This window comes from Arachis duranensis, chromosome 7, assembly GCF_000817695.3.
Source record: "Arachis duranensis cultivar V14167 chromosome 7, aradu.V14167.gnm2.J7QH, whole genome shotgun sequence".
In the NCBI taxonomy this organism is placed as follows: Eukaryota; Viridiplantae; Streptophyta; class Magnoliopsida; order Fabales; family Fabaceae; genus Arachis; species Arachis duranensis.
The window spans coordinates 34,093,865-34,107,387 of record NC_029778.3 but is presented as its reverse complement, the minus strand read 5'-3'; positions in this window follow the sequence as shown (position 1 = coordinate 34,107,387).

Genomic DNA, 13,523 nt, shown 5'->3' with positions numbered 1-13,523 from the left:
AAACTGCATTCTAATACTAAATTTAAACTAAATATTTCAAGGTCACAAGCACTATTTAAGTTCAGCATGTTAATACTCACCAGATGAATGAAAAGATGATGTCTATCTTCAAGTGGTTCTTATTTAAGTTGCTTCCATCTTCTAAATAGTTCCAAATCTATTTATCTTCATCACCTGCATATAAAACAACCTCATTGTTAACAACTTCATTGTTCTCTAAAGCAAATAACTTAACAAAGCACAAAAACAAGTTTCAAGCTAGTAAAAGAATTTATGATATGCCTGCAAAAGAGATATGTCACATACAACAATGATTGAATAAATGCATAACCAAAAAAAATAAGCATTCAAGCAATTCATCAAACACGTGCTATGCAAATCAGTAAAGCACCAACCGAGAACATATTTACAAATCAAAACCGCGAAGAGAATGAAAATTTGTATACACGGATGTAAGAAAAAATTGAAGAAATTACACATTTGAACAAAAAGGGCAACTAGATTAAATTGGGAGTCAAAAATAAAAAAATACCAAGCACAAAAGGTTTGAAGTTCAGATCACAAATTTCTATAATGACCAAACTAGAGATGCAGGGTTCACAGGCATTAATCAAGGGAAATGGTGGACAAAATTGAAATCGAAACTTTGCAAAAAATCAACATTCAAAATACCCTTGAAAATCTATATATTAATATATAAACAAAAACAAAGAGAGTAAGAGGGTAAAATACCTGTGCAGAAGACTCTAAATAGCTTTTTATTTTGTGCTGCTAGTTTTAGAACTTCAAAGACAACCCTTGAAAATCCATGGACTAAAATTGTACAGTTTTATGAAGAGGGACATATAGTCATTTGGAACAAAGCAATACTAGTTTCTTATGTGAGTATTTCCTAAAAAGCTGAATCATAAAATGCTATTTACCACACAATTGATTTGCAGAAAAAATATAGGAATTACCCTTATAAAAGGCAGTGATGATTTCATAAACCCCAAATTGAGTTCCGAGACCAAGAATCCTTCCTAATTAAAAAATCCGGTATTGAAGCTCTTGGACAGTGGCAATCTTGTGTTAAGAAATGAAGGGGAATCAAATCCAAAGGCCTATTTGTGTTAAAAAATCCGGTATTATCCAGTCTATTACATGATGAATGGCACACAAAAAGTATATCGCTCTGGACCTTGGAATGGCCTTTACTTCAGTGGATTCCCAGATCTGTCCTTTACATATGTTTTTGAAGATAGTTTTGTCACAAACAAGGATGAGATATCCTATAGTTATAACACCAAGGTTGATTCTATCATTGGAAGAGGTGTAATAAGCCAAACAAGTCAATCTCTTACAAGTTATTTATGGGATGACAATCTTCAGAATTGGAAAGTTTCTGGATCAACGCCAGGTGATATGTGTGATAAATATGACCTTTGTGGAGCCTATGCTTATTGCAGTGTAGCAAAATCAAAGCATGTCTGCCAATGCTTTAAAGGGATCAGTCCAAAGTCACCAGAAGAATGGAACTCAAACAACTCCTCACAAGGATGCATTCGTGACGATCCATTAAGCTGCAATGTCACAAGCACTGATAAACAACATGCATGATAAACAGCATTTTAATGTATATTTTAATGTATATTTTATCATCCAAAACAGCATGCACGATAAACAGCGAAGGTTCAAGCTCCAGCTTACCAGCTTCAATCTTTGCCAGATCTAATACCTGGTTTATAAGTGACACCAAAGCTTTTCCACTTCCCTGAGCCATTCTCACATACTCCACTTAGTATTTACAACCTAAAACACAAACACACTACTAAAACCTCACAGCACATTGAAAAAATAAGAAAATCAAAATACACAGTTTTACTTTTCTCCAATAATAACAAATTCAAAAAAGCTTAAAAACCAGTACCAAATGAATAACAACGAAAATCACAAGGAATTTATATCCACGTATTCACGCACTCTCATGTTTCAATCGAATTGGTAAAAAATCTAGCAAAAGAGAAAAATAATTCGTACTTTTGAACCCTAGAATGTGAAAAGCAGCGAGCTGACCTGCTGATCCAGAACAAAAAGGGAGACACTGAAGATTTGGCAGAGAGGACACAGGACGACAAGGAGGAAGCCGGAGGAGATCGTCGCTGGAGGAGACATCGGAGGAGGGAGATCGTCGCTGGAGGAGACGTCGGAGGAGGGAGATCGTCGCTGGAGCAGACGTCGCAGGAGGAGATCATCGCTTGAGCAGACATCGCCGGAGGAGATCACTGTGGAGGAGATCTTCGCTGGAAGAGATATCACTGGAGAAGATCGCCGTCGAAGGAGAACGCAGGAGGAGATCGCGTAGTGTTTCAACTTTTTGCTCGAACACGGTGATACATGGTAGCGTTTTTGAAATGAGGGTTTGGTCAATTTTTGTATTTTAAATATAGTTAATGACAATGGCGGTTCAAACCCGCCAGAATTACCGAAAACCGCCACAAAATACGAATCAATTATGGCAACAACACAAAACGACGCAATATCTAAATATTATGGCGGTTCTTAAGAACCGCCATAATACAAATGCCATTTTAAACTCTTTTTTTTATAGTGTAGATCTCGTTTAACCATCTTATGAATGGTCTTCTTAGGTCTTCCTTCGCCTTTCACTCCTTGTTCATCTTCCATCACATCCACCCTTTGACTAGGTATTCTGTCGGTCTTCTTCTCACATGTCCAAACCACCTGAGATGCGATTCTTGAGAAGACTCAAGAATAGAAAAAGAAAAATAAATAAAAGTTTCATAATATTAAATGTATTAAAAATACATCTTGCAACAACTTAAAAAAATTGCAAATTGTGGCGATTTAAAACTACTGTAATCTTCTGCTTTGCTAAACTACCCAATACTCTATGGAAAATTGTTGAGTTTCTTCTCCCCTTTATGAGGCCCAAGCTCAATTTTTTGGGGTATAATCTTTCACCCTAATGTCTCTAATCTAATCATACTTTTTGGAGTCTTTTGGGAGTGCAAGAGAGTAGCCAAAAAGTGAGAGAGAAGTGGAAAAATAGAATTTTTATTTTATGTAAAGCAGTAAATTTCAATAGCAGTTTTTCATTTGTTCACCGTTGGATCAGCTTGAAATTTGAACTGCATGTTTTCCTCATCTTGTTCTTCATTCGGGACGGTGGAGATGTTGATTGAAAGTCTGCAATGGTAGAAATCGGCTTCGCAAGAGAGAAAATAGGTTTTCTGTTTTTACACAGAGCAGCAATATTTGAACAGTAGTTTCTCATTCTTTCACCATTGGATCATTGTGAAATTTGGAATACAGATTCTTCTCATCTTGTTGTTTATTTTGAAATGTGGAGATTTTAATTGGAGATTCCCAAAGGGAGAAATAGGCTTCAAACATCAGCTCTAATTTTTTGGGTATTTTTCATCTTCTTGCTTCTCATTTGTAAGCTTTGGTGCTTTGATATTTTGGCTGGTTATATGCACATTTTTGTTATTTGTTTGAGACTCTCTTGTATATCATTTGATTATAGTGGAGCTATTTCATCGGTCTGGACGACTCGTGGTTTTTACCTCTCACATTGAGGGGGTTTTTCACGTTAAAATCTCGGTGTGTTCTTGTTATTGCTTTACTTGCTATATTTGCTTGTTCATAGTTGCTGCCATATTGTGTTGTGAGTTCTTCCATATTGCTTTTGTTGGATATTTATGTTGTTTCCACTGCTAGGCTCTTTCATACTGGCATTAGAGCTTGTTGGTATTTTTCTGGGCTTGTGATTCTGTGAATAATGGAAGCTAATACTAATACTAGTAGGATAATCACTCTTAATGATCCTAATTATGATTTGTGGAAGTCAAAGATGGAAGATTTAATTCATGTTAAGAATTTTCATCAACCAATTTTTGGTACAGAGAAGCCTAATGATAAATCTGATGATGATTAGGCTTTATTGCATAGACAAGTTTGTGGATATATTAGACAGTGGGTTGGAGAGACACATGCTCGGACCCTTTGGATTAAGCTTGAAGTTGTATGCTCGGAAAAACGGGAATAACAAGAAATTTTTTATCAAGAAGTTTTTGGCTTTGAAATATACAAATGGGACATCAATGACGGATCACTTGAATAACTTCCAAGGATTAATGAATCAGTTATCTTTCATGGGTATCAAGTTTGATAAAGAGGTTCAAGGATTGTTACTTCTTGGCTCCTTACCAAACTCGTGGGAAATTTTCAGAATGTCATTGTCCAATTCTGGTCCTGATGGTGTAATCTCTATAGATTTTGCCAAGAGTAGTATTTTGAATGTAGAAATGAGAAGAAAGTTACAACGTTCATGGACTACACATTCAGATGTTTTTGTTTCTGAGTCTAAGGGGAGAAACAAAATTCGAGGTCCTAAAAGTAGAGATCAAAGCAGAAGCAAGTCTCGAGAAAAGTATAAAAATATTGAATTTCATTGTTGTGGTCAAAAGGGACACGTGAAGAAATATTGTTGGAAACTAAAGAAGGAGAAAGCCAAGACAAGTAAAGAAAAGAGCAAAAATAAATATGATGATAGCAATGAGGACAAGGTTAATGTAACTCATGATGGTTTTCTTGTTGTTGAGGAGTTTGAATTTGTTAACCTTGTTGATAATAGCACTAGTTGGATGATTGATAGTAGTGATTCTATTCATGTTACATCTAGGAAGGATTTATTTACATCTTATACTCTTGGTAATTTTGGTGATCTAAAAATGGCTCATCAAGGTGTTGCAAAATGTGCCGGTGTTGGACAAGTTTGCTTAGAAACCTCAAACGGTACCAAGTTGACTTTGAAGTGTGTGAAGCATGTTCCAGATATTCAGTTAAACTTACTTTCTGTTGGTAAGTTGTGTGATGAAGACTTGGATAGTTCATTCTCTCGTGATAGTTGGAAGCTCACCAAGGGTTCCATGGTTATTGCTAGAGGTACGTGACACTATACTCTTTATTTAAGTTAAGCAAAGATTGTGAAAAATGTTGTTATTGCTACTGAGTTTATTGATGGAACTGATTTATGGCATAAGAGATTATGTCATATGAGTGAGAAAGGCATGAATATGTTATCCAAGAGGAATCTTTTATCTGGTTGCAAGGTTGCTTTGCAAAAGTGCAACCATTGCTTTGCTGGGAAACAAAATAGGGTTTCTTTAAAGAGTCATCCACCTTCAAGGAAGCCAAAGATACTTGACTTGGTGCTTTCAGATGTATATAGGCCGATGAAGACAAGAACACTTGGAAGGTCTATCTATTTTGTAACATTTACTGCTGATCATTCTAGGAAATTATGGGTTTACACTTTGAAGACCAAAGATTAAGTTTTGAATGTGTTCAAGCAATTTCAAGCTTTTGTTGAAAGAGAAACTGGGAAGAAGTTGAATTGCATTCGTACTGACAATGGTGGTGAGTACTCAGGTCCATTTGATGCTTATTCTAAAGAGCATGGTATAAGACATCAGAAGACTCCTCAGTTGAATGGGTTAGTGATGAATCCATATTTGATGATATATTTTGGCTTGAATTGGACAGATTTCATCGCATAAACTCACACTTATTCACTGAAATAGCATACTTTTGTGTTTCATCCCTAAATTGAACCTAAATGTGAAAACATGCATTTTTGTGCTTAAATTAGTGATTTTAATCTCACTTTTTTCTATTAGATGCCATGATATGTTTTGTGAGTGATTTCGAATCGTAGAGGCATGAATGGCTTGGTAAAAGTGGAATAAAGTATGTACTAAGGAAAAACACATGAAGAAAACAAGGAGGAAGCACACACTGAAGTGTGCGTGCGCATAATCCTACGTGCGTACGCACAAGAGGGAATTCATCATGTGTGCGTGCATAGAACCCTTTGTGCATATGCACAAGTGAACATTCAGCGAAGTGTGTGTACGCAAGGTGGATTCATTAAAGAAACATATGATCCGCGATTTTGGGGCATTTTGGCCCAATTTTGGAAGGCTAGTAGCTGAATGGAAGTGCTATATCAAGGGGAAATGAAGCCAAATGAAAGAAATTAGTAATTAGGACTTAGAACATAATTTTATTACATTTTTTCCATAGTTTTAGGAGTAGGAGTAGTGTAGGGTAGTTTTCTTCATTTCTCTCCTAGGGTTTGTTAAATTTCCATTGTAATATTTTATAGCAAGTCTTGATTTTGGATTTTTGCTCATCTTTTGTAAGTACTCTTTAATCTTCTCTTTAATTACATCACTTTTGCTTTCATTTCCCTTACAGTTCAAGTTATTTGGTTTATACATGCAATTTTTGTTTCTTGAAGTGTTGATTGATGACTTTAATGTTTCATGCTTTATATTTGCTTGATTGAATGTTTAGTGTTGATTTTGTGAATAGTTGGTTATAGTTTTACATTTTTCCTTGCAATCTTCCATGTTCTACTTTTATGCCCATAAGGTGTTTGTGAAAATGCCAACTTTAGATTGTGAATAGATTTTCACATCTTGGCTTGGGATTTGAGTTCCTAGGATACTAGAGTCATAATGTCCGACATTTAGTGGCAATTCTTGGGTAGCTAGTTGACTCTTGTTTCCATAGACGCTTGCTTTTCACCAAGTTAATTGGTGAGTTAGCTAGGACTTATGGATTAAGGCCAATTATGCTTGCTTGAGTTACTCCTCGATGTTAGGGGTTGAAAAAGCGAGATCGACTCATCATATTTGCCATAGTTGTGGTTATGACAATCATAGGATTCCTTAATTCTCATTCCCAAGTCAAGGCTCTTTTATGCATTTATAGCATTTTCACTAGTTTCAACCTTATCTTCTCCTTTTAATTGCATTAATTTCCTTTTTGATCATTCCTTAGTTCTTTAATTTCTTAAGTTCTTTTAATCTTTCATTCTTTGATTGCAAAACCCCTTTTTCCTGACAATTGAAAGTGTGGCACCTTATTTGCATTGTCCGAGGGAGAACGACCCGATGTTTAATTACTCTCGGTTAATTTTATTGTTTGAATTTAAACTCTGGTTTTGGGATTTAATTGTCATTTGGACTATTGGTGCACGAAATTGCAATCACACTTTTGCAATCTGCACAACTAACTAGCAAGTGCACTGGGTCGTCCAAGCAATACCTTACGTGAGTAAGGGTCGATCCCACGGAGATTGTTAGTATGAAGCAAGCTATGGTTATCTTATTAATCTTAGTCAGGATGCCAATAAGGTTCTTTAAATTTAATTGTAAAAAATGAAAGTTTTTGGAATAAGTAATTGTTACTCAATAATGGAGAATATGTTGGAGTTTTGGAGATGCTTTGCCCTCTGAATTCCTGCAACATAATGCTTTCTCACTTTCATAAATGCAAGGCTCCTTCTATAGCAAGCTGTATGTAGGGCATCACCGTTGTCAATGGCTACTTCCCATCCTCTCAGTGAAAATGGTCCAAATGCTCTGTCACAGTACGGCTAATCATCTGTTGGTTCTCGATCATGTCGGAATAGGATCCATTGATCCTTTTGCGTCTGTCACTACGCCTAACAATCGCGAGTTTAAAGCTCGTCACAGCCATTTAATCCTTGAATCATACTCAGAATACCACAGACAAGGTTTAGACTTTCCGGATTCTCATGAATGCCGCCAACAATTCTAGCTTATACCACGAAGATTCTGATTAAGGAATCTACGAGATACTCATTCAATCTAATGTAGAACGGAGGTGGTTGTCAGGCACACGTTCATAGATTGAGGAAGGTGATGAGTGTCACGGATCATCACCTTCTTCATAGTGAAGCGCGAATAAACATCTTAGATAGGAACAAGCATGTTTGAATGGATAACAAAAATAATTGCATTAATTCATCGAGACGCTGCAGAGCTCCTCACCCCCAACAATGGAGTTTAGAGACTCATGCCATCAAAGAGTATAAAATTCAGATCTAAAAATGTCATGAGATACAAAATAAGTATCTAAAAGTTGTTTAAATACTAAACTAGTAACCTAGGTTTACAGAAAATAAGTAAACTAAGATGGATAGTGCAGAATTCCACTTTTGGGGCCCACTTGGTGTGTGCTGGGGCTGAGACTTAAGCTTCTCACGTGCCTGGGCAGTTTCTGGAGTTGAACGCCAGGTTGCAACCTGTTTTTGGCGTTGAACTCCAACTTGCAACCTGTTTCTGGCGCTGAACGCCAGACTGCAACATAGAACTGGCGTTGAACGCCAGTTTACATTGTCTATCTTCGTGCAAAGTATGGACTATTATATATTGCTGGAAAGCATTGGATGTCTACTTTCCAACCCAATTGAGAGCGTGCCAATTGGACTCATGTAGCTCCAAAAAATCCATTCCGAGTGCAGGGAAGTCAGAATCCAATAGCATCAGCAGTCCTTTTTCAGCCTAAATTAGATATTTGCTCAGCTCCCTCAATTTCAGCCAGAAAATACCTGAAATTACAGAAAAACACACAAACTCATAGTAAAGTCTAGAAATATGAATTTTGCCTAAAAACTAATAAAATTATACTAAAAACTAACTAAAACATACTAAAATCTACATGAAATTACCCCCAAAAAGCGTATAAAATATCCGTTCATCACAACACCAAACTTAAACTGTTGCTTGTCCCCAAGCAACTAGATAAATAAAATAGGATAAAAAGAAACTAAGAAGCAATAATATCTCAGAGTTTTAAGTGAAGTTCAGATTCAAATTAGATGAGCGGGGCTAGTAGCTTTTTGTTTTTGAACATTTTTGACATCTCACTTTATCCTTTGAAATTCAAAATGATTGGCATCAATAGAAACTCAGAATTCAGATAGTATAATTGATTCTCCTAGTTTAGTATGTTGATTCTTGAACACAACTACTTTATGAGTCTTGGTCGTGGCCCTAAGCACTTTGTTTTCCAGTATTACCACCGGATACATAAATGCCACAGACACATAACTGGGTGAACCCTTTCAGATTGTTACTTAGCTTTGCTAAAGTTCCCAATTAGAGGTGTCCAGAGTTCTTAAGCACACTCTTTTGCCTTGGATCACGACTTTAACCACTCAGTCTCAAGTTTTTCACTTGGACCTGCATGCCACAAGCACATGGTTAAGGACAGCTTGATTTAGCCGCTTAGGCCTGGATTTATTCCCTTGGGCCCTCCTATCCATTGATGCTCAAGGCCTTGGATCCTTTTTACCCTTGCCTTTTGGTTTAAAGGGCTATTGGTTTTTTCTACCTCTTTTGCTTTTTTTTCTTTTTTTTTCACTGCTTTTTCTTGCTTCAAGAATAAATTTTATGATTTTTCAGATCATCAATAATATTTCTCTTGTTCATCATTCTTTCAGTAGCCAACAATTTTAACATTCATAAAATTAAATATAAAAAATATGCATTGTTCAAGCATTCATTCAGAAGACAAAAAGTATTGCCACCACATATAAATAATTAGAATTTTCCTTAAGAACTCGTAAAAAATATTATCTCTTTATTCTAAAAATCTACTATTTTATTCATGTTTAATGATGATGAGAAAAATAAATTATAGCTTAATTGGAAATAAATTCAAACTAGATATACTAATTACTAGTACTCCTATATAACTTCTAAGGTAAATTCCTATAAGAACAACTATCACAGAATTAAATCTAAGATTAGGACTCAACAACCTTTATTTTGAGAACTAGATGTTCCTCTAGTTTGTGGGGTGCTTGGTCCTTCAAGAGATAGTTTTTGACACTTCAGTTCCTTTAAGTCACGCCTTTGCTCTTCTTGTTCCCCAAGCAATTTGCAAAGCATGCTATTTTGATTATTCTATTCTTCCTTTATTTGGTCCATAGCTTCTTGCAACTTGGTAACAGATACTTCAAGATGCTCCCAGTATTCAATTTGAGGGATTTCCAGGAGGAATTCCTGTGCTCTCCTCTTGATGGGGTCATCTTGCACTTGTTGTTTCTCCATTGATATTTTGGTGATTGGTCGCTCAACTGAGATATACTCAGTTATTCCCATCTTCACTCCAGCATCTTTGCAGAGCATAGAAATTAAGCTTGGATAAGTCAATTTGGCATCTTTGGAGTCCTTGTTTGCGATTATGTAAAGTTCACATGAAATCAGTTGATGAACTTCCACTTCTCTTCCCAACATAATGCAGTGGATCATCACTGCTCTTTTAACTGTGACTTCAGAACGGTTGCTAGTGGGCAATATAGAACGCCCAATGAAGTCCAGCCAGCCTCTGGCGACTGGTTTGAGATCTTCTCTCTTGAGTTGATTTGGGACGCCCTTGGTGTTGGTGGTCCACCTGGCTCCAGGGATGCATATATCCTCTAGAATCTTGTCCAGGCCCTTATTTGTTCTCATCATTCTCCTATTAAAGGAGTCTAGGTCATCTTTCAGTTGAGGTAGCTTAAAGATCTCCCTGATTTGGTCAGGGTGAATGTGAACAATCTTTCCTCTGACCAAGCTCCGATATTCATAGAGGGCAGTTCCAGATATTCTCTGCTTGTCTTTTTGCCACAGATTAGCGTAGAATTCCTGAACCATATTTCTTTCCACCTTTGTTTCAGGATTAGCTAGGACTTCCCAGTTCCTATTTCGAATTTGCTCTTGAATCTCCGAATATTCGTCTTGTTTCAGATCGAATCTAACTTCCGGGATCTCAGACTTTAGACCCATTATTTTGTAGTAATGGTCTGAATGTTCTTTGGTTAAGAACTTCCCTTGATTCCAAAGTGGTTTTGGAATACTCTCTTTCTTGCCTCTTGGATTGGGTTGTTTTCCTTTAGAAGCCATGATCTTACTGAATATGGTTTAGTGACCACGGATAAACACACCAAACTTAGAGGTTTGCTTGTCCTCAAGCAAAAGAAAGGAAAGAAGAGGGATAGAAGGAGAGCTAGTATCGAATGGTGGATGAGAGGAGGGAGGCCGAATGTGGATTTAAAGGGAGGGGGTGGGTTTCGAAAATTTTGAAGAAAGATAAGATAGAAGATATGATTTATAAAAGACAAATATGATAAGAAAAAGATATAATTTAAAATTAAAAAGTTGTGAATGATATTTGAAAAAGATAAATCTGAATTTTTATTTTGAAAAAGATTTTAAAAGATAATTGAGCTTTTAAAAAAATTTGAAAAGGAGTTGGATGGGATTTGAAAAGGATTTGTGTTTATGAATTAAGATACATTTGATATTTTTGAAAAAGGGATTTTAGAAATTAGGATTAAAATTTTTGGAATTGAAGGATGAGAGTTTGTAACATGTTTATGCAAGAAATCATGAATTGGAATATAAAAAATTTGAAAAATGTGAATTAAAAACGAAATTACCTCCTCCCTACAATCCCGGCGTTAAACGCCCAAACGCTGCATGTTTTAGGCGTTTAACACCCAATTGCAGCTTCTCCTGGGCGTTCAACGCCCAGCTGTTGGCACCTTCTGGGCGTTCAACGCCAGATTTATAGCGTCCTGGGCATTCAGAAAACCAGGAACTCCTTTGTCACTGGGCATTTTTCTGAATGCCCAGGACGCTATAAATCTGGCGTTGAACGCCCAGAAGGTGCTTCTTTTTGGCGTTTAACGCCCAGATAGCTATCCTTACTGGCGTTGAACGCCCACTAAGTGCTTCTTTTGGGCGTTCAGCGCCCAAAACAGCTCTTACTGGCTTTTTTTCGCATCAGTGAGCTTCTTTTTGCTGTTTTATCCTCTGAATCCTTCTGTAACTCTGTGGACTCAAGCAATTGCTAGTTTACGTTGAAGATAATTGACATAAACCTGTAAAAATCAATTAATTAACAAATAAGCTTTGTAAATGGCTGGGTTGCCTCCCAGCAAGCGCTTCTTATGTTCCAGTTCCGCTGGCAGGTGACAGGCTTTTCCATACACCAGCTGGTATGGAGAAGTTCCTATAGGTGTCTTGAATGCTGTTCTGTATGCCCACCGAGCATCATCCAAGCTTCTTGCCCAATCCCTTTTACGGTTAATCACAGTCCGTTCCAGGATTCTTTTAAGTTCTTTGTTAGAGACTTCAGCTTGCCCATTTATCTGTGGATGATATGGAGTAGCTTCCCTGTGGCTAACTCCATATCAAACCAAAGCAGAGTAAAGCTGTTTATTGCAGAAATGAGTGCCCCCATCACTGATTAGTACTCTAGGGATACCAAATCTGCTGAAGATGTGTTTCTAGAGGAATTTCAACACTGTCTTAGTATCGTTAGTGGGTGTTGCAATAGCTTCCACCCATTTGGATACATAATCCACTGCCACCAGAATATAAGTGTTTGAGTATGATGGTGGGAAAGGTCCCATGAAGTCAATACCCCATACATCAAACAACTCAATCTCTAAGATCCCTTGTTGAGGCATGGCATAACTGTGAGGCAGATTGCCAAATCTTTGGCAACTGTCACAATTAAGTACAAATACTCGGGAGTCTTTATAGAGAGTAGGCCAGTAGAAGCCACATTGGAGGACTCTTGTGGCTATTCGCTCACTTCCAAAATGTCCTCCATACTGTGATCTATGGCAGTGCCAGAGGATCTTCTGTGCTTCTTCTTTAGGCACACATCTACAGATTACTCTGTCTGCACATCTCTTGAAGAGATATGGTTCATCCCAAAGATAGTACTTTGCATCCGTGATTAAATTCTTTGTTTGATGCCTACTATACTCTTTGGGTATTGATGAGCGGATAATTTATACGCTTTTTGGCATTGTTTTTAGTATGTTTTTAGTATATTTTAGTTAGTTTTTAGTATACTTTTATTAGTTTTTAGTTAAAATTCACTTTTCTGGACTTTACTATGAGTTTGTGTATTTTTCTGTGATTTCAGGTATTTTCTGGCTGAAATTGAGGGTCCTGAGCAAAAATCTGATTCAGAGGCTGAAAAGGACTGCAGATGCTGTTGGATTCTGACCTCCCTGCACTCGAAGTGGATTTTCTGGAGCTACAGAAGTCCAATTGGCGCGCTCTTAACGGCGTTGAAAAGTAGACATCCTGGGCTTTCCAGCAATGTATAATAGTCCATACTTTGTTTGAGATTTGATGGCCCAAACCGGTGTTGCAAATCAGCTTCAGAATTCCCGGCGTTTAACGCCGGAACTGGCACAAAAATTGGAGTTAAACGCCCAAACTGGCATAAAAGCTGGCGTTTAACTCCAGAAAAAGTCTCTACACATGAAAGCTTCAATGCTCAGCCCAAGCACACACTAAGTGGACCCAGAAGTGGATTTTTACGTCATTTACTCATTTCTGTATACCCTAGGTTACTAGTTCACTATTAATAGGATCTTTTGACATTGTATCTGTACCTCATGACATTTTACACGTTTCTTTGTGTACTTCCTAAGGCATGAGTCTCTAAACCCCATGGTTGGGGGTGAGGAGCTCTGCTGTGTCTTGATGGATTAATGCAATTACTACTGTTTTTCATTCAATCATGCTTGCTTCCATTCTAAGATATCACTTGTTCCTAAACCGGATGAATGTGATGATCCGTGACAATCATCATCATTCTCAACTATGAACGTGTGCCTGAAAACCACCTCC